The sequence below is a fragment of the Hordeum vulgare genome, chromosome 7H, assembly GCF_904849725.1.
Source record: "Hordeum vulgare subsp. vulgare chromosome 7H, MorexV3_pseudomolecules_assembly, whole genome shotgun sequence".
In the NCBI taxonomy this organism is placed as follows: Eukaryota; Viridiplantae; Streptophyta; class Magnoliopsida; order Poales; family Poaceae; genus Hordeum; species Hordeum vulgare.
The window spans coordinates 448,742,829-448,770,657 of NC_058524.1; positions in this window are offsets into that span (position 1 = coordinate 448,742,829).

Below are 27,829 nucleotides of genomic sequence, written 5' to 3' on the forward strand. Positions count from 1 at the left end.
TGACGACTTGTCCTGCCCGCATGATCTGGAATCCATCCCACCATGCCCTGGCGGTGCCTCCGAGACAGTGAGAAGCATAAAGGACCTTCTCATGATCATCGGTGCACTTGACCAGTGCAAGGAGGTCTTCAATGGTGCGAATCCAGTCATCGGCGTCTAGGGGTTCAGTCGACTCCGTGAATATAGGGGGCGTAGTTCGCATGAACTCAGAAAGAGTAGAGCGACCACCGCCATACTCATCCCGCGGCTGGTTGTCCACCAGTACTTGGGTTAGCTGTTGGATAGCGGCATTGCTGGCTTGACGCTCCTCTCGAAGAGCTTGAAGGAACTGAGCCATCGTCAAGTTCTCAGGAGGAGGTGGTGGCGGAGGGTCTCTAGGTTGCTCGTGGTGACCTCCAGCGTGAGCTTCCCCTTCGGTTCCCTGTGGCGTCCCTGAGGAGCCGGCACCGGGGTTGCCGAAGGTGCTTTTGCGGGTTGCGTTCACCATCCTGTCATAGAAACAGACAGGTCAATATGCCACCTTGCTTGGGAGTACAAGGATTTGCTCCTAGTAAGAGGGGGTCCAATACGTGCATGTGCCAAGTTTTTAGACCAAAGTTTTTGACAAACTGGAAATTGCATTCATGACAACTAGGTGACGTAGTCACTTACAGACTGCCCAAGGCAATAGGTGACTTACATCAAGCACACATACGTGATTAAAACGGATACAAGGATACCCTATACTCGGGTACTCCGATTGCCTATGCTAAGCCTACGCGGCGGACTGCTCGGTCTCAAAGGCGGACTCAACAGGATCCTCGTCTTCAACATCTTCCTCCTTTATAGGAGTGGAAGATAGAATCCGCACGTCTCGGCGTCTCATGGGCGAGGCGGCGAAGATCTCAGTGTATTCTTCCGCTGTCAGGCGACGACTCTGAAGAGGGACTGCCTGGATGGGTAACACACCACCCCTAGTGGCAACAGCTTCCCTCCCTTCAGGTGCGCTCGCCTTCTTCACTTTGCGGTTCTGCATCTTCTCTGTGTGGAGCAGGCCTTTGACTAGGTGCAGCTCTTGGTGAAGCTTGACTGATTCCTTAACCAAGAAGTGTGTCAGGGTGTTTGACGAGAGACTGAAGTAGGTCTGAAACCTCAGTGGCATCCCATCCTCCGTGGCTGGGGTGAGTGTCCAGCTCCCATCCACTCCTTCCTTAATGAAAGGTAGATGACGAGTGACAGGCTCATTTGCCATCTCAGGGAGGATGCTGCGGAGTCACACGAGCGCCTCTCGTGCAGCCGTCTCCACTGCCATCATCAGTTCTCCCATCTGTGGTCCTTCAAAGAACCAACTAGACGGGGAGTCATTAGCCTTCACTATCACGTCCACGTGATATTCCTTGGTGTCGGCGTTGACCCAATGCTCGTGGTAGAGGAAGATGGGCGTTTGTCGTACGTGGCACTTCTCGAGACAATCCACCAGAACTAGTGGAAAGCCGGTCTCCAGAAGCGTCTGAGGTACAACAGTCATCTACAAGGCATATGAGAGAAGTCAGGAGGTTGTAGGTGCAAGAGTCTTGTGCAAGGCTGGCGTCCTAAAGTTCTCGGTTAACGTCCAAGCTATCTAAGGCCCCGTCCCATAAAGGGGTATCGTGGTCGTACTGGGTAAGGTTGGTACGGTCGACACATCATAAATCTAATCCATTTCCGAAACCATACTCACACCAAAATCACCGGTGCATCACTTCACCAAAACTGATCACCAACTCATCATCACCCTCGGGCATTAGTGGCACCCGACGGGGTTTTCATAAACTCTTTATTTAACTCACTATTATGCTCATGATAAAATGCTCTTATATAATTACTTGCCCACATGATATGCCTTAACATTACTTGTCATCATGATAATATCGTGACCTTCACGGTCAAGCTCAATGCAGTGATTATACTATACTAGTCAACATGAAAGTAGCAAGATCCTCGTAGATGGTAAGATCAAGCTCATCACGTTTGTGCTCCGAGGAGCTATGTGAAACTCACTACTATAATGCAAGGGCTTCGAAGAAGCCTTCGATATCATCACATCGGTGATGAACCGGCATCGTGATTACATGCAACGGAAAATACTTGTTATTCTAGCATGCATCATTTTATTTACTTAAGTCATGGCAAAAGGGCATGCTTGCCTTGGTCAGCTAGGTATCCGGGGTCTTCGAGGTCTTCCGCTCCGGATCCTCCGTCACTCGGTAATTCTACCGTTGAGAAAGGATTAAATAAATACTAGCTTTTACTAAAACAGTCCACAAAGTGCTTTTAAAAATGTTGCAAGGCTTGAATAAATTCAGGTTATTATTTTGAAAAATGTTCCCTACTGTTTTATTAGCTAAACATATTTATTTAAAAGCAAACAGAAGCAAACAAGTGCTTTTTAATATCATTTTATTATACCAAAATAGTTTCTGTTATTGATAAATGTCAACTATAACAAAATCAAATACTACTCATTTTTAGAAAAATACTGGTGGAAGAATTATATTTTTCTACTGGCTAAATCTTTTTATAAAAATCATTTAGTTTGCTGGAATAAAACAAAATAAAAAGGCCAGGGAAACAAATCCAGCCGGCCCAGCCAGCAGGCCTGGCCACCAGGCGCACGCGGGCCAGGTTCAAACCTGACCTACAGGCTCCTGGGGTCAGCGTCAGCGGCTGCGCGCGCTGGCTGCCCCGGGACACCGACAGGTGGGCTCCACCTGTCGGGTCCTTCTCCTACCTCTGGCCAGAGAGGTGGAGATGGACGACGGCGAGGATGCCGTTGTCCTCAGGCCTAGCTAGGAACGGGAACGGGTTCCTCGTGCCTCCGCCTACCTGCTCGTAGTCGGGACGTCACCGGAGGTGGTCTGGGTTGCCGGCGACGACGTGCTCGTGGCGGAAGGGTTTCAGGTTCTTGTTGAACTAGGGGCTAGGGGTATGGATTTGCTCAGGAGAGTTAGGGGTAATGTTCCTGGTGTCGAGGGGAGTGTAATGGGGGGTCGGGCAGCGCAGGAGCCGACATGTAGCCGGAGATCGACCGGAGCTCTGAGGCGGAGGGGCATCGGTCGATCTCAAGCACCGGGGCTCTGCGAGCTCGATTGGGCGGCTAGGGAGTGCCTACTGGTGGTGCTGAAGCTGCTTGGAGGGTGCTGGAGTGCCGGGGGGGGGGTCTATTTATAGGCCAACGACGGTGACCCGACTCGGGCACGCCGGTGGCTCACCGGGGTACGCGTGCAAGCACAGTGAGGTGCTGGCCGCGAAACCACGGGTTCGGGACGTGGTTTAGGGCCTCCCGATGCAACGGCCGCAGAGGGAAAGGGAGTGGGGACGAACTGCAGCGATCGTGCATGCTCGGCCGCGTCGAGCACGCACGGGCACGCGTCGCCTGAGCTCTTGCGTGAGGGGGAGAGGGTCCTTGGGGTAGCTTTGCACTGAGGGGCTGTCGGGGGAGTGTTTGGACACTACTGGGGAGGCTGGGACCGGCCGGAGCATCGGTCCCCTTGCGGTGGCTCACTGCAGCGCGCCCAGAGCGCAGTTTTGGCATGCCACGGCATGCTGGCTTGCTCTGGGGCACTTGGGACGTGTCCACCATGTCCTGAGGGTTGCTGGGAGTGTGCCTAGCTGCAGTGGTTTAGTGGGAGCTCGAGCTGGTCAAGGGAGCAAGGAACACTAGTGTAGCTAGTGCTGACCTGCAGCTTAGAATGGAGTCCTTGTCTCTTGTGCTTGGAATTAGGGAGGGGCTGGTTGACTGGGTGCTCAGGGTGCTCTGGTGCTCTAACCCACCAAGTTTGGAGCCTTGACATTGGGTAAAACAGTGGCTAGGAAGGTCTTTACCTTCCTGTCAGTAGGTGTTCGACAATGACTTGGGGTGCTTCCACCCCACCACTGTAGATGGAACTTAACAGGTTTGGTCTTGGGGTAAAAACATGGGGTTCTACCAAATATGAGCTCCATTGGACAAGTTTGGCTTTGCAAACTTGAAAAAGTCTCAAAGTGACCAATACTGTCCGTTACAAAGGAAGTGTGGTCAAACAGAGTCTCACAAATCCCATTTTTGGTGTGGAGTCCTTATTTGGGGTGTTAAACACCTCTTCAAAGTTTCAGCTCCATTGGAGAAACTTTGCAATGTAGAGTTGTTCCAACTCTACTCTGGACAGAGAGGGTTTTGGGCTCTCTAAGTGCACTTACCCACCTTGGATCAAGGTGAGATTTTAGGTGAGCACCTAATATGGTTTGGGAGGGCTCCTGTAATTTTATGGGAATTTATTGAGATACTTTCCTTTGGAAACATCTCAAAAAGCCAAAACAAAAAGAAATGGTTTTCAGGGTTTTACTCGAATAATATTAATATAAAATAGGGTTGAAAATCTTATGTATGGAAAATATATGTCCTTCTGGGCTTCCATGGATTTTCTCAGAATTTTCTAAGGCAGGAAGGTAATTTTCCTTGTGGAAATATCATTACTGGCCTTAGAAATAGACATAGATATAAAATAGAAAAATAATATTTTAAATCACCAAATAGTGTTTTTAATGAATGAAGATGACAATAGGATCAGATCACCAACTTTAGTTGGAAGTGACACTTGGCTTCATGAGCTAGTAGTGCATCCCAACATGATGAAGATGATCTTGATGCAATAGAAAAAGGGTTTTTGATGAGAGCAAAATAATAGGTTTTTATGGGTTTGAGTCATCACACAAGCAAGCATATATTCAAACAAGGGTTGACATTGCACTCACAACATTATTTGAAAAGGTTTTAACAAGCTCTGATTTTTGCAACACAGAAAACTAGGAATGAAAAACAGGGTGTGACATTCCCAAACATGTGACGGTAGCCAATACAAAGGCAAAAAGGGAATTGGTGAAGATCACCATGACTCTTACAAGGGCAAAAAGTAAAGGTACAAGATAGGCCCTTCGCAGAGGGAAGCATAGGTTGTCATGCGCTTTTGAGGTTTGAATGCGTGTCCTCTTAGTGCGGAGGAACGTCACTTTATATTGCCTCCTGTGATAAAGAACTTTATTATGCAGTTTGTCGCTTTTATGTCTTCCTCATCAAAGGTTCGTACAAAGCTTATTTTCCACACACTAATAGATCATACATATTAGAGAGCATTTTTTATTGCTTGCACCGATGAGAACTTGCTTGAAGGATCTTATTCAATCCATGGGTAGGTATGGTGGACTCTCGTGGCAAAACTGAGTTGGAGGTTTATGGATGCACAAGCAGTATCTCTACTTGGTGCGGGAGTTTTGGCTAATATGAGGTGGAAGCAATCGTCACATGCTAAGGGATGTCTAATCATATAACATTGTTTGGAACCAAGCAAACACAATTCATTATGTTGTCTTCCTTGTCCAACATCTACTCCTAGGCATGTAATAGTTTGGTGAGTGCTCAAAATTGTAAAAAGTGTCTAAGATGATATATTTATATGTGAACCTCTCTTTCCTTATTACTTCTTATTAATTGCAACAATGACTAATGTCTATGTTGATTTATTCTCAACAGGTTTCAATCATCATACTTGTCATAAGTGAAGTTATCACTTTCCATAAGATCGTCTCATGATCTTTCATGCCATCGTTCTTTTCATACTATTGATCATGGCACAAAGCAAAGCCCTTGACTAAGATACTCTTTATTATATAGCTCGTAAGCTCGAATACATCGGGGGAGAGATAAAAGCAAAAGACTCAAACTAAAAACTAAAGACTTATTCCTCTAAAAGAAGAAATAAAAACTGAAAAGGAAAGAACTAAAACAAAGGTAAAAGCAAAAGATATAATGGTGATACGATACCAGGGCAACTCCCCCAAGCTTGGCAGAAGCCAAGGGGATTGCCCATACCAATGCTTAGTTGTCTTCCTTTGGTGGTGATGGTGGTGTTGTTGGAGCGATCTGATCCTCCGTCTTTGATTCCAAGAGAGCTATCAATCTTTGATTTATACCTTTGAGATCTATGACATGGTTTTCCAGCAAAACAACTTCACGAGAAAGAGAAATATTGCGAGCACGAGTTGTCTCGCAAAACCTCAAGAGCTCAATCAAGGATGGAGACATCACATGGAGGAAGGGTTGGAGAAAATCTACTCCTTCAACGTCTTCAATGTTGAACATAGGTTGAACTTCCTCCCTAGCTTGGGTTTTCTCCTTAGCTTGGTCCCTGGCTTCCGTGACTTCTACTCTTTTCAGATCAGCATCTACTTCCTCATGAACTTGGTGAAGATCATTCTCCCCAACAGATTCCTGAGACATCTTTGCTCTAAATCTGCGGCAAGCAACAAGCTCGAAACGAAAACACAGGAAAACTACGCGATACGGAGATCAAAACTTTCGGGCAACTATATATTGATTTTTTTCTGGGCCATAAGGAGTCCTCCGCAAGAAAATGGAGTCTAGGAGGCACACGAGGTGCCCACAAGCTTGCCCTCCGCCACCAGGGGGGTAGGGGCGGTGGCAGGGCTTGTGGCCGCCTCGTTCGCTCTCCAGACTACTTTTTATTTTTCTAATTTTCAAAAAATTCCAAAACAGAAGAAATTTCCTATTGGAAAAGTATCGGAGTCCAATTTCTTACCGCAACAGATAAATCTTCGTTTTCAAGGTCTAAAACAGGCTGATAAACATCCCTTATGTACTCATCTGGAGTTATGACATTGATGATATTGGTCTCAACATTTATGGGAGTACCAGAGATGTAATGCTTGATTCTTTGCCCATTTACCACTCTAGGAAAATTTCCTTCCGTGTTATTGATTTTGATGGCATCGGAACGATATACTTCCTCGACAACATAGGGACCTTCCCATTTAGAGAGAAGCTTGCCTGCAAAGAATCTCAAACGAGAATTGTATAGCAAGACATAATCACCTACATTGAACTCTCGTTTCTGTATTCATTTGTCGTGCCATCTCTTAACCTTTTCCTTGAACAACTTGGCATTCTCGTATGCCTGGGCTCTCCATTCATCTAACAAGCTCATATCAAACAACCGCTTCTCACCAGCAAGTTTGAAATCAAAGTTGAGCTCTTTGATTGCCCAATAAGCTTTGTGTTCCAGCTCAAGAGGTAAATGACAGGCCTTACCGTAAACCATTTTATACGGTGACATGCCCACGGGATTCTTATAAGCAGTCCTATAAGCCCATAGTGCATCGTCAAGTTTGCTAGACCAGTTCTTTCGAGATCTATTGACGGTCTTTTATAGGATCAACTTGATCTCCCTATTACTCAACTCCACTTGACCACTAGACTGAGGATGATAAGGAGATGCAACTCTATGGTTGACGTCATACTTAGCTAGCATCTTGCGAAAAACACCATGAATGATGTGTGAACCACCATCACTCATCAAGTATCTAGGGACTCCAAATCTTGGGAATATGACTTCTTTAAGCATCTTAATAGAGGTGTGGTGATCAACATTTTTAGTGGGGATAGCTTCTACCCACTTAGTAACGTAATCCACAGCAACTAAGATGTGAGTGTACCCATTGGAACTCAGGAAGGGTCCCATATAATCGAAGCCACACACATCAAATGGTTCAATGACAAGTGAATAGTTCATAGGCATCTCTTGACGCTTACTGATGTTCCCTATCCTTTGGCATTCGTCACAAGACAAGACAAACTTACGAGCATCCTTGAAGAGAGTGGGCCAATAGAAACCTGATTGCAATACCTTATGGGCAGTTCTATCTCCAGCATGGTGTCCTCCTTAGGCTTCGGAATGACACTTCTGCAGGATCTGTCCCTGTTCACGTTCAGGCACACAACGTCTAATAACACCATCTACTCCTTCCTTATAAAGGTGAGGATCATCCGAAAAGTAGTGTCTCAAATCAAAGAAGAATTTCTTCTTTTGCTGATAGGTGAAATTGGGTGGTATGTCTTTGGCTACGATATAGTTTGCATAATCGGCATACCACGGTGCACTAAGTGAAGTGCGGATGACATTTAATTGCTCATCGGGGAAGCTGTCATCAATAGGTAGTGGGTCATCAAAGACATTCTCTAGCCTAGACAAGTTATCTGCTACAGGGTTATCAGCACCCTTTCGGTCAACGACGTGCAAATCAAATTCCTATAGCAGGAGAACCCATCTCATCAGCCTAGGCTTAGCGTCCTTCTTCTCCATGAGGTACTTAATAGCAGCATGATCAGAGTGAATAGTGACTCCGGAGTCGACTATGTAAGATCTGAACTTGTCACATGCAAACACGACTGTTAAAAATTCCTTCTCCGTAGTGGCATAGTTTCTTTGGGCACTGTCTAGAGTTTTACTAGCGTAGTGAATGACATTCAACTTCTTGTCAACTCTTTGTCCTAGAACAGCACCAACAGCATAATCACTAGCGTCGCACATGATTTCAAAGGGCAAGTTCCAGTCAGGTGGTTGAACAATAGGTGCGGTTATCAAAGCCTTCTTAAGTATTTCGAAAGCTTCCTCACAATCCTCATCAAAAACAAAAGGGACATCCTTCTGGAAGAGGTTGGTAAGAGGCCTAGAAATCTTAGAGAAGTCTTTAATGAACCTTCTATAGAAACCAGCATGACCTAGGAAACTTCGTATACCTCTGATATATGTGGGGCAAGGCATTTTCTCAATTGCATCAACCTTAGCCTTATCAACTTCAATGCCTCTCCAGAAATTTTGTGTCCTAAGACGATACCTTCATTAACCATAAAGTGGCACTTCTCCCAATTCAAGACGAGGTTGGTTTATTTGCATCTCTGTAAGACTCGATCAAGGTTGCTGAGGCAAGCATCAAAGGAAGACCCGTAAACGGAGAAGTCATCCATGAAAACCTCGATGATCTTTTCACAAAAGTCAGAGAATATAGCCATCATACATCTTTGGAAGGTGGCAGGTGCATTACATAAGCCAAAAGGCATACGTCTATAGGCAAAGGTACCGAAAGGGCAGGTGAAAGTGGTTTTCTCTTGATCAGATTGTGCAACAGGTATCCGCGAGAAACCTGAATAACCGTCTAGAAAGCAGAAGTGTGTGTGCTTTGATAGCCTTTCTAGCATTTGGTCGATAAACGACAAAGGATAATGATCTTTCCTGGTTGCCTTGTTCAGTTTCCGGAAGTCTATCACCATTCTATAGCCGGTAATAATCCTTTGTGGGATTAGTTCATCCTTATCATTAGGAACGACGGTGATACCTCCCTTCTTAGGTACGCAATGTACTGCACTTACCCAATCACTATGAGCAACAAGATAAATGATTCCTGCTTCCAGAATCTTTAATATTTCTTTTCTAACGACCTCTTTCATCTTAGGATTTAATCTCCTTTGATGATCAGCAACTGGTTTAAAGTCAGGATCGGTTTTAATCTTGTGCTGTCATAGAGTAGGACTAATACCCTTAAGATCATCAAGAGTATATCCAATAGCAGCGCGGTGCTTCCTTAGAGTTTTTAGTAACTTCTTCTCTTCGCGCTCTGAGAGGAGAGCACTAATAATTACATGATATATCTCCTTCTCATCAAGATAGGCATACTTAAGAGTATCCGGCAACTTTTTAAGCTCGAACACAGGATCACCCTTTGGTGGGGGAGGATCCCCAAGCAGTGCAACATGCAGATTATTCTTGAGAATAGGATATTGTTCTAAGACAATTTTATCTATCTCATCTCTCTCCTCCATATGCATATCATTTTCATGCTCAAGCAGATATTGCTCTAAGGGATCCGTAGGAGGTACGGCAAGAGAGGCAAGAGCAATGATTTCATCTCTACCAGACGACTCTCTTTCATGGGTTTGTCTTCCAAACTTGGAGAAGTTAAATTCATGAGACACACCCTCGAAACTTACTGTGACAGTCTGCTTAATGCAATCAATGTGAGCATTGACAGTGTTGAGAAAGGGTCTACCGAATATGATGGGACAAAAGCTATCTTGTGCGGTACCAAGGACGAGGAAATCAGTAGGATACTTCGTCTTACCACACATGACTTCTACGTCTCTCACAATTCCCAGAGGGCAAATAATGTCTCTATTAGCTAGCGTAATAGTGACATCAATGGGTTCTAACTCAGCAGGTGCAATCTCATCTTTGATTTCATCATATAGAGAATGGGGTATTGCACTAACACTAGCTCCCATATGACATAAACAATGGTAACAGTGATCTCCTATCTTAACAGAAACAACAGGCAGGCCAACTACAGGTCCGTGTTTGTCTTTCGCGTGAGGTTTAACAATTCTAGCGGAGTCCTGACAAAATTTGATAACATGCCCGTCTATGTCTTCGGCTAAGAGATCTTTGATAATAGCAACACTAGGTTAAACTCTAATCTCCTCAGGGGGTGCAAGTGATCTAATGTAACCCCTATGTATCACAGTTGGAGCTTTATAATAATACTTTATCCTAGCAGGGTATGGTGGTTTCTCAGTGTAAGCACAAGGAACAACAGGATCACTAATAGCAATGACTTTCTCCTCAACTAGATTGGTTTTGGCTATATTGCTTTCTATAGGAGGATGATATTTAAACCACTTCTCTTTGGGAAGATCAACATGAGCAGCAAAATATTCACATAGAGAAGCTACTATCTCAGAGTCAAGTCCATACTTAGCGCTAAAATCTCTAGAAGTGTTTGTCTCAACAAAAGATTTAACGCAATCAAACTGGAAATTCATGACTGACTCCTTACCTTCCTCCAGCTCCCAATCTTCAGAGTTGCGTTTGATTCTCTCCAATAAATTCTACTTGTGATCAATATCCTTCTTCATAAAAGAACGGGCACAAGAAGTGTCAAGCATGGTAAGATCTTCATGAGAAAGCCGAGCATAAAAGTTTTGAGTGATGATTTCTCTCGAGAGCTCATGATTGGGGCATGAATATATCATTGATTTAAGCCTCCCCCAAGCTTGAGCTATGCTTTCCCTGTAACGAGGCCAAAAGTTATAAATAATGTTCTGATCACGATGTACTAAATGCATAGGATAGAACATTTGATGATATTCCAATTTCAACCGATTGTAGCCCCATGATCCAGTATCATCACCATGTCAATGCCTTATCCTTCAAAGATAAAGGAAAGACTTTCTTCTTTACTTCATCCTCGGGCAAACCTGCAAGCTTAAATAAACAACAAACTTCATCTACATAGATCAGATGCAAGTCTGGATGTGAAGATCCATCTCCTGTAAAAGGATTAGCCAGCAGTTTCTCAAGCATACACGAAGGAATTCCATAAAAGATATTTTCAGTAGGTACCTCAGGTTGAGGAGCAACTCCTCGTGCTTCCGTTCGTGGTGAAGATACCCCGAACAAACTCCTCAAAGGAACAATTTCCATAGTGACAAGTGACAAGAAATTTCAGCACAGTATAAAAATGTTTCCTTACCAATTTCCACTTACCAAAGGCGTTTCACTCCCCGGCAACGGCACCAGAAAAGAGTCTTGATGACCCACAAGTATAGGGGATCAATCGTAGTCCTTTCGATAAGTAAGAGTGTCGAACCCAACGAGGAGCAGAAGGCTCTGATAAGCGGATTTCAGCAAGGTAATAACTCCAAGCACTGAAAGTAGCGGTAACAAGTGATGGTGTAGTGAGGTGAAATGTAGCGAGCAAAAAGTAGCAAGTAACAAGTCGTAGCAACGGTGCAGCAAGTGGCCCAATCCCTTTTGTAGCAAGGGACAAGCCTGAACAAAGTCTTATAGGAGGAAAAACGCTCCCGAGGACACACGAGAATTTTTGTCATGCTAGTTTCATCATGTTCATATGATTCGCGTTCGTTACTTCGATAGTTCGATATGTGGGTGGACCGGCGCTTGGGTACTGCCCTTACTTGGAAAAAATTCCCACTTATGATTAACCTCTCTCGCAAGCATCCGCAACTACAAAAGAAGAATTAAGACAAAGTCTAACCATAACATTAAACTAGTGGATCCAAATCAGCCCCTCACGAAGCAACGCATAGACTGGGGTTTAAGCTTCTGTCACTCCAGCAACCCATCATCTACTTACTACTTCCCAATGCCTTCCTCTAGGCCCAAATATGGTGAAGTGTTATGTAGTCAACGTTCACATAACACCACTAGAGGAAAAGACAACATACATCATATAAAAATACCGAACGAATATCAAATTCACATGACTATTATTAACATGACTTATCCCATGTCCTCAGGAACAAAAGTAACTACTCACAAAGCATAATCATAATCATGATCAGAGGTGTAATGAATAGCATCAAGGATCTGAACATAAACTCTTCCACCAAGTAATCCAATTAGCATCAACTACAAAGAGTAATCAACACTACTAGCAACCTTACAAGTACCAACCGAAGTTGTGAGACGAAGATTGGTTACAAGAGATGAACTAGGGATTGGAGAGGAGATGGTGCTGATGAAGATGTTGATGAAGATGCCTCCCCTCCGACGAGAGGAGTGTTGGTGATGACGATGGCGATGATTTCCCCCTCCGGGAGGGAAGTTTCCCCGGCAAGATCGTCCTGCCGGAGCTCTAGATTGGATCTGCTCAAGTTCCGCCTCGTGGCGGCGACGAAACCACGAAAAAGCTCCCTCTTGATTTTTCTGGACTAGGACGCTTCATATAGCAAAAGAGGGGGGCTAGTGGGTCGTCAGGGAGTCGACAAGCCCCACTCCGCCACCAGGGGGGTGGCGGTGTCACGGCTTGTGGCGCCCTGGCAACCCCCTCCGGTAGTTCTTTCGCCCAGTATTTTTTAAATAATCCAGAAAAAATCCACGTAACTTTTCAGGGCATTTGGATATGTGCAGAATAGTGGACTAGGATTTGCTCCTTTTCCAGTCCAGAATTCCAGCTGCCTGAATTCTCCCTCTTCAAATAAACATCGCAAAATAAGAGAGAAAAGGTATACATATGGTACCACAAGTAATATAACAGCCCAAAAAGCACTAAATATCAACATGAAAGCATGATGCAAAATGGACGTATCAGTCGTCGCCGGCAGTACTCCGGCAAGACGACGTGGCCGTCATTAACGCAAACCCCTTGTCTAATTAGCCTAATGGGACACTGACATTGGGCCCCATACGTTTAATTAGCAAGTTTAAAATAAATCAAAGGATGTCAAGACCAGAGTCACTTACATGTGGGTCCCAGCCGCCAGGTTTGACCTGGGCTGGCGTTCGACCTGCTGATGTCACTATGACATCACGCTGACGCAATAACTCCTTTTCTGTTTTAATATAATTCGAGAAAATTGCTAAAACTTGTAAAAATCATAGAAATTAAAATATAACTCGGATGAAAATAATTTATATATGAAAAAGTATCAGAAAAGTCCAAAGAATCCATTGGTACTAATTTCATGCATGATAGAGCAACCCAAATAGGAGGTTTTGGACATTTTGTTCAAATTACATTATGTAACATCACATGTGGAGTTGAGTTTGAACCTAGAGTTAAACCTACTTCATCTAATTATGTTGCTAGGTTCATTAGGCCAAACCACATCATATTGACATGCTCATGCATCATTATGAAGCATTTGTTGTGCTTAATTGTTCTCTTTTGTTTCTATTGATAGACCTTGCGAGATGTAGTTATCACCGTCATCGAAGAACAGCTGAGTTCTTCTGATCAACAGGCAAGCAAAACCCCTTGAACATCCCGATAAAATCCCATGTTCTCATCTCTACTCTCAATTATTGCATTAGGACACATCACTTCAAATGTTTTTGCCTCAGTAGTTAAACCCATTCCTTTGCATGGCCTGATCTTGTCACAGTAAAAAGCTAAACTTTGCAACCTAGCATACCTGGTAGTTGCTTGTGCCGTGATGTGCTTTACCCTGCTATGCTTGCTATGCTTAAAGTTGTGTCGGGCCTGTTTCATCTGGGTGATGAACTGAAGTGAATGAATGTGTTCTAGTGACAAAAGGATAAGTGTTGAATTTGATTTGGTAAAGGTACCGATGAGAGGCTATGTTGGAGTGCATGACGGGTTGTCTCATTGGGATCGTCCTTATGAACCGAGTCCCGTGTATGTTATCCAAGACTAGATACTACCGCACATTGGGATCCTTAATTGACTCTCTCGGCTTATTAATCACCTAGATCTCTGTCCAAGAGTTGCAACTAGTTTCTGGTGTTTGTAGGACATGCTAGTAGTCTACCGAGTGGCACCCCGTACATGTGGGCTTGGGACAGACTAGGCATCGTGGCCCGGTATACCAAGCGTAGTACCATCCGTCGAGGTGGGCTTGGGAACCCTGTACACATCATTTGGGGTCGTAGAGGAAACCTCGGCCGGACTTCCTTGCGGATTCAGTATCAAATAGGCGATAAACCTGGACTAGAGTCTTGTGTGGTTGGTCAGGTCATGGACGCCACCCACGCCAGTGCTTTCGCTTGTCGACATGCATGACGTGCATATGGTTATAAGTGGTGGGAGCATGTGTGAAGAAGTACTGTTCGAATCGCCGCGTCCGCAGATATGGACTACTTGGAAATTTATATGGTCATAAACAATTTGAATGGATACTATAAAATATCCAAGACAAGTGTGAGTGTTATGGATGGATCTCTCGTAGGGAGACAAGGGTGGACCATGGTGGTGTATTGTTGTGGAGACTAGTTAGTGGACTCGTGTGCGCTTTCTCACATTATAAAACTACTCGTAGTCGTAGTACCTGATAGCCATAGAGTTAAAGCTGGCTTGCTGCATTGAACCCCACCATCGCCTTTTGACACTGATGCATATGTAGTTAGATCTGATGTAAGTCTTGATGAGTACCTCTGTACTCACTGTTGCTTAATTTATGTTTTTGCAGAGGAGACCCCAGTCTCGCTAGTGGTAACGACAGTAAGATCGATGTTGACTAAGTAGCTTGGGAATCCCAGACAGAGGTCTGGTTCCTATGGAGGGTCTTGTAGATAGATAGGCTTTTTCAGCCTTTTACTTTCTAGATGTCTGTACCCAGACATGTTGCTTCCACTTGTTGTTTGTATGACTTGAGTGTTGGGTCTTGTGACCCCTGTTTGTAATATCATACTATGTTGACTCTTATGAGTCTTTAATAAAAGCTTGAGTCATAGAGTTATGTTGTGATGCCATGTTGTATCTACACATATCGTGCACATTGTGTGTATGTTATGAAATGCATTATATGTGTGGGACTCGACACCTAGTTATGTGCCCTTAGTAGTACTCTTTACAGGGAAATGCCTCTTTGTGCTTCCGTCGAGCCTTGGTAGCCTGCTACTGCTCTGGACACATTGATTGACCAGCATGTATCCTTCTTTGGTGCTGTGTCTGTCCCCTCGGGGAAATTTCACGCGGTGTAATAGAGCCATGTAGCTTGCTACGACTCGTCTACACCCGCTGATGACCGACACCTGCTTTGCTGGGTTATGTATGCCTGTCCCTGTACGGATGTGCCACTTTGGTTTATAACTAGTCATGTCGACCCGGGTTCTTTGTCATTCGAATGCTAGCGGCACATTCACATACGTGAGCCAAAAGACGCAAACGGTCCCGACCAAGGTAAGGTGGCAGCCGTGGAGTTTACCGTGCGTGAGGCCGCAAGATGATGTGATGTGTTACAGGCTGGGTTCTTATGACTTAGGATCGGGGTCCCGACATCGTTGGTATCAGAGCTTGACTGCGTGTAGGATAACCAAGCCAAACTGGTCGATGTTGAGTCTAGCAACTCTTTAGTTATATAAGGGAATTGTTTGTGGAAGGGAACGTAAGGCTCATTTTACTCCTTTCCTCATGTAATTCTTATTTTGAGTCACCTTTTTCCTATGCTACGGGGTTTAAGAATTAGGCTTTCTCATCTATTCATTAGGATGATGAGTTACTATGCTGGAGACTTATAGGAAGGTTGTTGTTCTCTTGGACCGATGTCGCCATCGGAATCCATTGTTGTGTTGTCAGTTTTCATGCAGGTTGCCTCATATTTCATGTATGTACAACCGTTATGCTGTCTAATTTTCCCTAGGATTTCTTTGAAGATCTAATGCTTTTGCATTCTCTTCTATCTATCTGGAATGTCACCCTGATCTATCCTAATTCTGATCATCAGGATGTTTCGTAGTGTCCAAGCTACCATTGGTCGCAAGAAGGGCCAGTGATTTGGAACCAAAGATGATGAAGTTATGTCTGATTCACCTTTGTTGGCACAGTTAATGCTAGACGCTGAGAGGAATAAGCATGAGTCCAACCGCCTGTTGACACGTATTGAGGAGAACACCGCACATCAACGTAATGGGTCAGTGACCATCCGTGACTTCATCAAGTTATGCCCACCAACCTACCATCACTCCATTGAGCCACTTGATGTAGATGAATGGCTCTGTAGTATCACATGCAAGCTACGTTTTGCTAGCGTAGCCGAAGCTGACAAGGTCACCTTTGCTGCATACCATCTGGAAGGTCCTGCTAGTTTGTGGTGGGAAAATTACGAGGCTATGCGTCCAGTTGGACAGATCACTTCTTGGAAAGAGTTCTGTGAGGCTTTTCGAGAGCACCACATTCCTCAAGGTCTTATCGATCGCAAGACGGAAGAGTTCTGTAATCTCATCCAGGGCACAATGACTATTGATGCTTACAGACAAGAGTTTGGGAACCTTGCTCGTTACGCTACGGAAAAAGTGTCCATCGATTCCAAGAAGCAAGCTAGGTTCAGGAAGGGTCTCAACCCAAAGTTGCGTCGTGAGCTTCACTTACACGATTGCGCTACCTTCCAAGTTTTGTTGAACAAGGCCATCAATGCAGAGACAACTCAGATAACTTATGAAAAGTCTTGAAAGCACACCTGTGACAATGGTTCTTCTTCTAATTCTGAATGTCAAAAGCGTCGGATTTGGGTTCCTAACTCAGCACTTCCACCTGAATATGTATCGATGCCCTCTTGTGTGGCGTCCCGCCTAGCTTCATCGTATGTTCCTCCCAAGCTTAATGGTGGACTGTCTGTCAATACAGTTCCACATTCAACCCAAGTGATTGTTACAATTGTCGAGAGCCAGGACATGTTGCTCGAAACTGCACTCAGTCTGGGAAGTCTATTGGTCATGACAAGCCATTAGTCAAGACAACCCATGTCAAGCAAGCCATCCGTAAATATGGATGCGTGAATCACGTCTCAACCAAAGAAGCACATGATAACCCAGATGTCGTTCTTGGAACGCTTCTTGTCAATTGTCATCCTGCATCTGTTCTGTTCGATACTAGGTCCTCACATTCTTTCATCTTGGAAAACTATGCCCGGTTGAATGACATGTCATTTTTTGATATGCCAACTGCTCTTGAAATTCATACCCCAAGGTCTAGATGGCAAACCACAAGAATAAGCTATGGAAATGAAATTCTTGTTGATAGACTGGTATTTCTTGCTTCGTTGATATCTCTCAAGCCTTCAGATATTAACATCATCTTGGGTATGGATTGGATGACAGCTCACCATGCCAAGATTGATTGTTCCACCAGGTCAGTTCATCTTACGCAACCGTCTGGCAAGATAGTCAATGTTTCAACACGAGTTGCAGAACGTCAGCTCTATTCATTAAGTGCCAACCCTCTCCCTCAGCTTGAAGATATTGCGGTAGTCCAAGATTTTCCGGATGTTTTTCCAGAAGAACCGCCAGGCATTCCTCCTGACAGGGATGTAGAGTTTGTGATAGATCTCATCCCTGGAACTGTTCCAATTTCCAGAAGACCTTATAAGATGGCACCCTTGGAGTTAGCCGAGCTTAAGAAACAACTTGATGAGTCCTTGCGAAAGGGTTTCATCCGTCCCAGCTCTTCTCCTTGGGCTTGTCCTGTTCTATTTGTCAAGAAGAAGGATGGAATAGATCAGATGGTTGTAGATTACCGACGTGTCAATCTGGTCAAAATAAAGAATAAGTATCCGCTTCCCACGATCAACGATCTGTATGATCAACTTGCTGGATCCTCGGTCTTTTCCAAAATGGATCTGAGGTTAGGCTACCATCAAATCAAAATCAAGAATGGAGACATTCCAAAGACAACTTTTGTTACTCGTTATGGACAATATGAGTACACGGTCATGTCCTTTGGTCTGACCAATGCTCCAGCCATATTTTGTCGTTTGATGAAATCAATCTTCATGGAGTACCTTGATAAGTTTGTCATGGTTTACCTTGATGATATACTGATTTACTCAAAGAATGAAGCAGAGCATGCTGAGCATCCCAGACTTGTGCTAGAAAAACTCAGAGAGCACCGTCTTTACCCCAAGTTTTCCAATGTGAATTTTGGTTACCAGAAGTGACCTATCTGGGCCATATGATTTCTGGTAAGGGTATTGCAGTCAATCCCGAGACAGTTCAAGCCATCCTTGACTGGACTCCACCTGAAACAGTTAAGCAAGTTAGGAGTTTCCTTGGTTTAGCAAGTTATTACCGTCGTTTCGTCGAGAATTTTTCCAAAGTTGCCAAGCCTTTGATGGAGCTTCTCAAGAAGGATAAGAAGTTTGAGTGGACGCCACAATGTGAGCATAGTTTCCAGGAATTGAAAAGATGTCTCACATCAGCTCCCGTTCTTGTGCCACCTGATTTCTCCAAAGACTTTGTCATCTATTGCGACGCCTCAAGACAAGGGCTCAGATGTGTTCTTATGCAAGATCGACAGGTGATCGCCTATGCATCCTGGCAATTGCATCCACATGAAGAAAATTATCCAACGCATGATTTGGAGCTTGCAGCAGTAGTCCATGCATTGAAGACATGGAGACATTACCTCCTAGGTAATCGTTGCGAGATTTACACCGATCATCAAAGTCTGAAGTATATCTTCACTCAGCCAGATTTAAATCTGAGGCAAAGGCGATGGTTAGAGCTGATTATGGATTACGACTTAGGAATTTCTTACACCCGAGGCAATGCCAATGTCATGGCAGATTAGTTAAGTCGTAAGTCCTATTGCAACAATCTTATGCTGCGACAAGGTCAATGATGACCCACAAGTATAGGGGATCACAACAGTTTTCGAGGGTAGAGTATTCAACCCAAATTTATTGATTCGACTCAAGGGGAAGCGAAAGAATATTCTCAAGTATTAGCAGTTGAGTTGTCAATTCAACCACACCTGAAAGATTTAGTGTCTGCAGCAAAGTATCAGTAGCAAGGTGGTATGATAGCAGTAGTAGCAACAGTAACCAGTAGCAGCAAAGTAATGTCAATAGAAACAGAGTAACAGTAGCAGGAGTGACAGGAGTAGCAGCAAAGTAACATAGCAAGGACCAGTAGTAAAAGACTCGTAGGCATTGGATCGGTGATGGATGATTATGCCGGATGAGATTCATCATGTAACAACTATAACACGGAGAGATAAGTAACTAGCTCCCATTCGTCAATCTAATGTAGGCATGTATTCCATATGTAGTCATACGTGCTTAGGGAAAAGAACTTGCATGACATCTATTGTCCATCCCTCCCGTGGCAGCAGGGTCCTAATGGAAACTACGGGATATTAAGGTTCTCCTTTTAATAAAGAACCAGACCAACGCATTAACACGTGGTGAATACATGAACTCCTTATACCATGGTCATCTTCGGGAGTGGTTCCGGCTATTGTCACTCCGGGGTTGCCGGGTCATAACACATAGTAGGTGACTACAACTTGCATAATAGGATCTAAAACACACATATATTGGCAACAACATAATAGGTTCAGATCTGAAATCATGGCACTCGGGCCCTAGTGACAAGCATTAAGCATGGCAAAGTAGTAGCAACATCAATCTCAGAAGATAGTGGATACTAGGGATCAATCCCCGACAAAACTAACTCGATTACATGATAGATCTCATCAAACTCATCACCGTCCAGCAAGCCTACGATGAGATTACTCACGAACGGTGAAGAGCATCATGGAATTGGCGATGAAGGAAGGTTGATGATGACGATGGTGATGATTTCCCCTCTCCGAAGCCCAGAACGGACTCCAGATCTGTCCTCGAGATGAAGAACAGGAGGTGGCGGCGCCTCCGTATCGTAAAACGCGATGATTCCTTCTCCCTAATTTTTTTCTGGGCGAAACGGAATATATAGAGCTGAGATTGGAGGTGGTGGAGCCTTGTGGCCCCCACAAGCCCTCATGGCGCGACCAGGGGGTGGTTGCGCCCCCTGGGCTTGTGGCCCACTGGCTCACCTCCTCCGGTGGATCTTTGCGGAGGTATTTTTCATTAATTCCAGAAAAATTCTCCATAAATTTTCAGGTCATTCCGAGAACTTTTATTTCTGCACAAAAACAACACCATGGCAATTCTGCTGAAAACAGCGTTAGTCCGGGTTAGTTCCATTCAAATCATGCAAATTAGAGTCCAAAACAAGGGCAAAAGAGTTTGGAAAAGTAGATACGATGGAGACGTATCAACTCCCCCAAGCTTAAATCCTTGCTTGTCCTCAAGCAACTCAGTTGACAAACTGAGAGAGAAAGAAAAACTTTGACGAACTCTGTTTGATCTTGTTGTTGCAACTATGTCTAACTCATAACCAGAATTTCAGCAAGATCACAAGCAAACCACACAAGCAAATGACATCTAGGTCTCACGGTAAACTCATATCAATGGCATAATCAACTAGCGAGCAAATAATAATAAGCCTCAAACGTCAACACTTCAATCAAAACAATCATGAAGTAGTACGAACAGATGGTATCTCGCAAGCTCTTTCTAAGACCGCAAAACATAAATGCAGAGCACCTTCAAAGACCAAGGGCTGACTAAACATTATAATTCACGGCAAAGAAGATCCAGTCATAGTCATACTTAAGACAGTTAAAAGCAAGGCATAAAAACGACAGAGGTGCTCTCTAATTGGTGCTTTTATAAGAGGAGGATGACTCGACAGGAACATAAATAGACAGGCCCTTCGCAGAGGGAAGCATTGATTTGCAGAGGTGCCAGAGCTCAAGCTTTGAAAACAGATATAATAATTTTGGGTGGCATGCTCTCATTGTCAACGCAATGACTAAGAGTTCTCAACATCTTCCACGCTACACATGCTATAGGCGGTTCCCAAACAGAAAAGTAAAGTTTTGACTCCCACACCACCAATCAATCACACTCCACGGCTAGCCGAATCCTCGGGTACCGTCCATACCAACATCAATCATGGGGGAGTTTTGTTTGCAAATATCTTTTTGATTTGAGCATGTAACTGGGAATTACAATTACCGGCCCCTTTCTCATGAATGATAGTGAATATACACATATCAAGGATAACACGCCTAGCACAGAAGATACTGATAGCCCCCTGTCACCACATGAGCGGTTCGGGCATGCAAAACAGATTATTTCTTGAAGGTTTAGAGAGTGGCACATGCAAATTTACTTGGAACGGCAAGTAGATACCGCATATAGATAGGTATGATGGACTCATATGGAACAACTTTGGGTTTATGGGAGTGGATGCACAAGCAGTATTCCCGCTTAGTACAAGTGAAGGCTAGCAAAAGACTCGGAAGCAACCAACTACAGAGCGACAACGGTCATCGAAATGCATTGAGATTAACTAACATTGAGTGCAAGCATGAGTAGGACATAAATCACCATGAACATGAATATCATAGAGGCTATGTTGATTTTGTTTCAACTACATGCGTGAACATGCGCCAAGTCAAGCAACTTGAATCATTCAAAGGAGGATACCATCCTAGCATACTACAACACAGTCATCTCAAAATCAATGTGGGCATCCAAGACAACCCATTATAAGCTCCTAGCTAAGTAAGCATGGCATAAGAAACTATGATCTCTAAGTTGTAATTGCAAACATGTTCCTCTCACAACAAAGCTGAATCAGGCATGATGAGCTAGTCATATTTACAAAAACAAAATAGATTGAGTTCATACCAGCTTTTCCAGGCTCAGTCACTTCATCATATATCGTCATTATTGCCTTTCACTTGCACGACCGAACGATGTGAACAATAATAAGAGTGCTCGTGCATTTTACTAAAGCGGGAATCTGCAAGCAAACACAAAGGAGAAGACAAAGTAATGTGGCTCTTTAACAGATAAACAGATATGCCTGCAAGAGCCACTAAACATTGTAACCATGGTCTTCTACCATGACCCCAAGAAAAAGAAAACTATTTACATGGGAAAGCTCTCAACAAGCAAAAGAAGAAAAAGAAAATCTTTTTGGGTTTTCTCAAACTAGACAGACACATGAAAAGAAAACGAGAAAAAGAAAATAAACTAGCATGGATGATATAGTGGCAAAGTGTGAACACCGGCTAACAAAGTGAAAGCATAAGCAAGAATGTAAAGTCGGCGAGAACACGTACTCCCCCAAGCTTAGGATTTTGGCCAAAGTTGGTCTACTCCCATGGAGGGAAATAACGAGCTCTGGGATACTCCAGAGTGGACTAAGGATGCCACTGCTGTGTGAGCTCCTCTGGCTCCCACTGATAAACTGGCATTTGGTACTCGACTGGTGGCTCGGGCACGGGCACCTGTGGTTGGGCTAAGGCCCAATATGCGTAGATGTCAGAGTGTATAATAATGTACCTGCTTGCATGAAGATTGAACAAAGAAGGAGCAGGCAAAGTAATAGTCTCACGAGTACCCTGACTAAACAACAGGTTATAAATCATCCTTCTATTTATATCTCTATCAAGAAAGTCATGGCGAACCATGCTATCGTAATCTAGATATCTCTCGGGAAGAAAAATCTTTTCTTACTCCTCTAGTCTAATAGGTATCTCAAAGTGTCTAGCAAGACGAGTAGCATAGATACATGCATAGACAATGCCCTTAGAACAGTTCGTGTTCAACCGTTGAGCTACTATGGCGCCCAAGCTATAAGTTTTATCGTTATAAAGGGCTTCGTGCAAGACCGCAAGATCTGGGGAACTAAGTGACCCAGCTTTCCCACGGCAATCAAACATTTTCCCACAAAAAGTGAGAAGTACCGAAGCACGGGAAAATGAATGCTAGCAGCTCTAGCGCAAGACACTCCTCTCTCCTCTCCTACATCAATTGTATCGATGAAAGCTTCCAAGTCTCATGGACGAGGTTCATGAATATCCCCAACGTAAGGTAATTTGCAAACATTGCAAAAATCTTGGAGTGACATGCGCTGGGGGATATCATAAAGTTTGAACTCAACCATAGGAGGATTCTTCCTCGGATAGAAGTTAAAGCTTTGTACGAAGATATTAGTGAGGAGGAGGTATTGCGGACACTTATCTTCAAAGAAGGCGGTAAGGCCTGCATTTTCCACCAAGTGATAAAAGTCCTCATAAATTCCAGCGGCGTGTAAGAACACGTCGCTTGGCCACTCGCACGCTCGAACTTCCGCGACTCGAGGGACCAGATACTTGGGCTTCTTGTCACTTCCATCATCCTTGGGGTCACGGCTTGAAGAGCCTCTTAAGAACCTCCTCATCTTTTCCCTTTTCTATCTCTGAAAATTTCTGAAATTTTTAGTGACTCTAAGGAAAAGTGAACAAGGATCAACAATACTCGTAGCAACTACTCCCGCAAGTGCCTAGAGGCCATATTACGCATCAAAACTACTTGGGACCAGCTAAAATCAGCATGCAGAGCTCAAGAACATGGTCATCAAGGCAGCAAAAATACACGGAGTATAAGGCACTAGAGAAAAAACTAACTGGACCAATGGAGGAGTTACTTACCAAGGAGTAATTTCCCCAAAACAGTTCGGAGAATGGTGCTTTGAGCAAAGAGATCGAAAATCCCAGCAAGAGGAGCAAGAACACGGGTTTGAGCTGTGAAACGATTTTTTTTGGAGGTAGGAGAACCAGATGAGAGCAAGAATGAGTGGAGGGGGTGCTTGTGGGACCCACAAGCCTGGGTGGCGCGGCTAGGGGGATGCTCGCGCCCCAAGGGCTTGTGGCCCACTGGTGCAGCCCCCAGACAAGCTCTTTGTCCCAGTATTTTTCAAAAATTCCAGAAAAATCATACTTGATTTTCAGGACGTTCGGAGAACTTTTATTTTTGGGGTACTTTTCTATCGGACGCTAAAATAGAAAACAGGGAAAACTAATCTAAATCTATCATTTTTCTTCTAAGCAACCGAGGGTGAAAGCTTGGAACAGAGGTTTGTGACTCCTCGATTCATCCATCTCATGGTCATCGAAGGAAATCCATCAATGAGGTTGATCAAGTCTTCTTGACAAACCTTTTCGAATCGCAAAAGAGAACGGAGAATTTCCGAATGGTCATTAGGTCACCTCAATGGGGATATGTATTACCCCAACAAGAAAATCATACTTCATCTTAATAGGAGGTATAGGGCATTCAAAGCTCCCAATAAGAATCGATGAAGTTTTTTCGATAGCATTGATGCAATGTACTCGATATTGTTTCTTTGGAAAGTGCACCGTATGCTCATTACCGTTGACATGGAAAGTGACATTGCCTTTTTTGCAATCTATAACAGCCCCTGCAGTGTTTCGAAAGGGTCTTCCGAGGATGACCGCCATGGCATCATCCAAGATAACAAAGTCTGTTAAGATAGTGACATTGGCAACCACAACAGGCACATCCTCGCAAATGCCGATAGGGAAAGCAGTTGATTTGTCGGCCATTTGTAGAGAGATTTCAGTGGGTGTCAACTTATCCATCTCAAGACTATGATAAAGAGAGGGAAGCATAACACTAACACCGGCTCCAAGGTCGCATAAAGCAGTTCTCACGTAGTTACCTTTAATGGAGCAAGGTATAGTGGGCACACCGGGATCACCTAGTTTCTTAGGAGTTCCACCCTTGAAGGTATAATTAGCAACCATGGTGGAAATCTCAACCTCAGGTATCCTCCTCTTATTAGTCACAATATCCTTCATGTACTTAGCATACGGTGATATTTTGAGCATATCTGTCAAACACATTTGCAGAAAGACAGGTCTGATCATTTCAACGAATCGCTCAAAATCCTCATCATCCTTTTTCTTGGATGGTTTGGGAGGAAAGGACATGGGTTTCTGAACCCATGGTTCCCTTTCTTTACCATGCTTCCTAGCAGTTAAGTCATTCTTATCGTATCTTCTATTCTTAGGCTGTGGGTTCTCAAGATCAACAGGTTCAATCTCCACATCCTTATCATTGCTAGGTTGAGCATCAACATGAACATCACTATTGATATCATCATTAGGCTCATGTTCATCACCAGATTGTGTCTCAGCATCAGAGACAAAGGCATCGTTTGGACTCTCAGGTGTAGCAGCAACAGGGTTGCTAGCGTGCACATCCCTATCATCTTTCTTCTTCTTTCTAGGATGACTAGGTGCATCGGTGCTAACTCCTTGAGAATCTTGTTCAATTCTCTTCGGATGACCCTCAGGATACAAAGGTTCTTGGGTCATTCTACCGCCTCTAGTAATGACTCTAACGGAATTATCATTCAACTCATTGAGCAAGTCATTCTGAGCTTTAAGTACTTGTTCTACCTGAGTAGTAACCATAGAGGCATGTTCACTCAGAAGCTTAAGATCATTGACATTTCTGTCCACACAAGCACTTATATGACTAAGCATACGAGCATTCTGTTCCAATTGTCTGCTAACATAATCACTGAAACTCTATTGTTTGGCAACAAAGTTATCAAATTCATCCAGGCATAAGCTAGCAGGATTATCAAAAGGAATATCACTCTCATCAAACCTACGCAGAGAATTTACTTCTACTACCTGTATCATGTTATCAAGACCATGGATCTCTTCGATAGGTGGTAGATTTTTGACATCTTCAGATTTAATGCCTTTCTCTCGCATAGATTTCTTGGCTTCTTGCATATCTTCAGGACTGAGGAATAGAATACCTCTTTTCTTCGGACTTGCCTCAGGAGGTGGTTCAGGAATAGTCCAAGCATTCTCATTGCATAGGATGTTATTCAGTAGGATCTCATCTTGTTCTATAGTTCGTTCCCGAAAAACACAACCAACACAACTATCTAGGTGGTCTTTGGAAGCATCGGTAAGTCCATTATAGAAGATATCAAGTATTTCATTCTTCTCAAGAGAGTGATCAGGCAAAGCATTCAGTAGGTGGACGAGCCTCCCCGAAGCTTGTGGGAGACTCTCTTCTTCAGCTTCAGCAAAGTTGTATATTTCCTACAAGGGAGCTTGCTTCTTATGGGCAGGGAAATATTATTCAGAGAAGTAGTAGACCATATCCTGGGGGCTACGCACACAACCAGGAGCAAGAGAAGTGAACCAAGTCTTAGCATCATCCTTTAGCGAGAAAGGACACAACTTGAGGATATAGTAGTGGCGGATCTTTTCCTCACTAGTGAATAGGGTGGCTATATCGTGCAGTTTGGTAAGATGGGCTACAACCGTTTCAGACTCATAACCGTGAAAAGGATCAGATTCAACCAAAGTGATTAACTCAGGGTCGAAAGAGAATTCATAATCCTTATCGGTCACAAAGATAGGCGAAGTAGCAAACTTCGGGTCATATTTCATCCTAGCGTTCAGAGACTTTTCTTTCCACTTGAGCAGTAATTTCTCAACATCATAGCTATCCTTACACGCAAGAAAGTCCTCAGCTATCTCTCCCTCCATAACATAGCGCTCAGGCATAACAAGCAATTCAGGCATAGTAGCAGGTTCTACTTCAATAGTATGAGCAGTTTCAAAAGTATCATCACATCTAGCAGCAACTCTAGCAATTTGTGTATCAAGGAATGCACCTAGTGGCAAAGCAGTATCAAGCATAGCATCATCAGGCAAAGTAGTAACAAGCATAGCATCATCATAAGCATCATGGGCAGCAGAAGTAGCATCATCAAGCACAGGCGACATATCAAGATTTCTAGCAGGAGGTGGTGTCGCAAACTTACTCATAACTGAAGGTGAATCAAGTGCAGATCTAGATGGCAGTTCCTTACCTGTCCTGGTCGTGGAGGGCAAGATTTCAGTTCTTGGATCTTTCTGATTCCTCATAGTGACTAGCAGACGTCAATCCCAAGTGACTCAGAGAATATAGTTGTGCTTCCCGGGTAACGGCGCCAGAAAAATGTCTTGATGACCCACAAGTATAGGGGATCGCAACAGTTTTCGAGGGTAGAGTATTCAACCCAAATTTATTGATTCGACTCAAGGGGAAGCGCAAGAATATTCTCAAGTATTAGCAGTTGAGTTTTCAATTCAACCACACATGAAAGATTTAGTGTTTGCAGCAAAGTATCAGTAGCAAGGTAGTATGATAGCAGCAGTAGCAACAGTAACCAGTAGCAGCAAAGTAATGACAGTAGCAACAGAGTAACAGTAGTAGTAGTGACAGTAGTAGCAGCAAAGTAACGTAGCAACGACCAGTAGTAAAAGACTCATAGGCATTGGATCGGTGATGGATGATTATGCCGGATGCGATTCATCATGTAACAGCTATAACACGGAGAGATAAGTAACTAGCTCCCGTTCGTCAATCTAATGTAGGCATGTATTCCGTATGTAGTCATACGTGCTTAGGGAAAAGAACTTGCATGACATCTATTGTCCATCCCTCCCGTGGCAGCGGGGTCCTAATGGAAACTGCGGGATATTAAGGTTCTCCTTATAATAAAGAACCAGACCAACGCATTAACACGTGGTGAATACATGAACTCCTCATACTATGGTCATCTCCGGGAGTGGTTTCGGCTATTGTCACTCTGGGTTTGCCAGGTCATAACACATAGTAGGTGACTACAACTTGCAAGATAGGATCTAAAAGACACATATATTGGCGACAACATAATAGGTTCAGATCTGAAATCATGGCACTCGGGCCCTAGTGACAAGCATTAAGCATGGCAAAGTAGTAGCAACATCAATCTCAGAACATAGTGGATACTAGGGATCAATCCCCGTCAAAACTAACTCGATTACA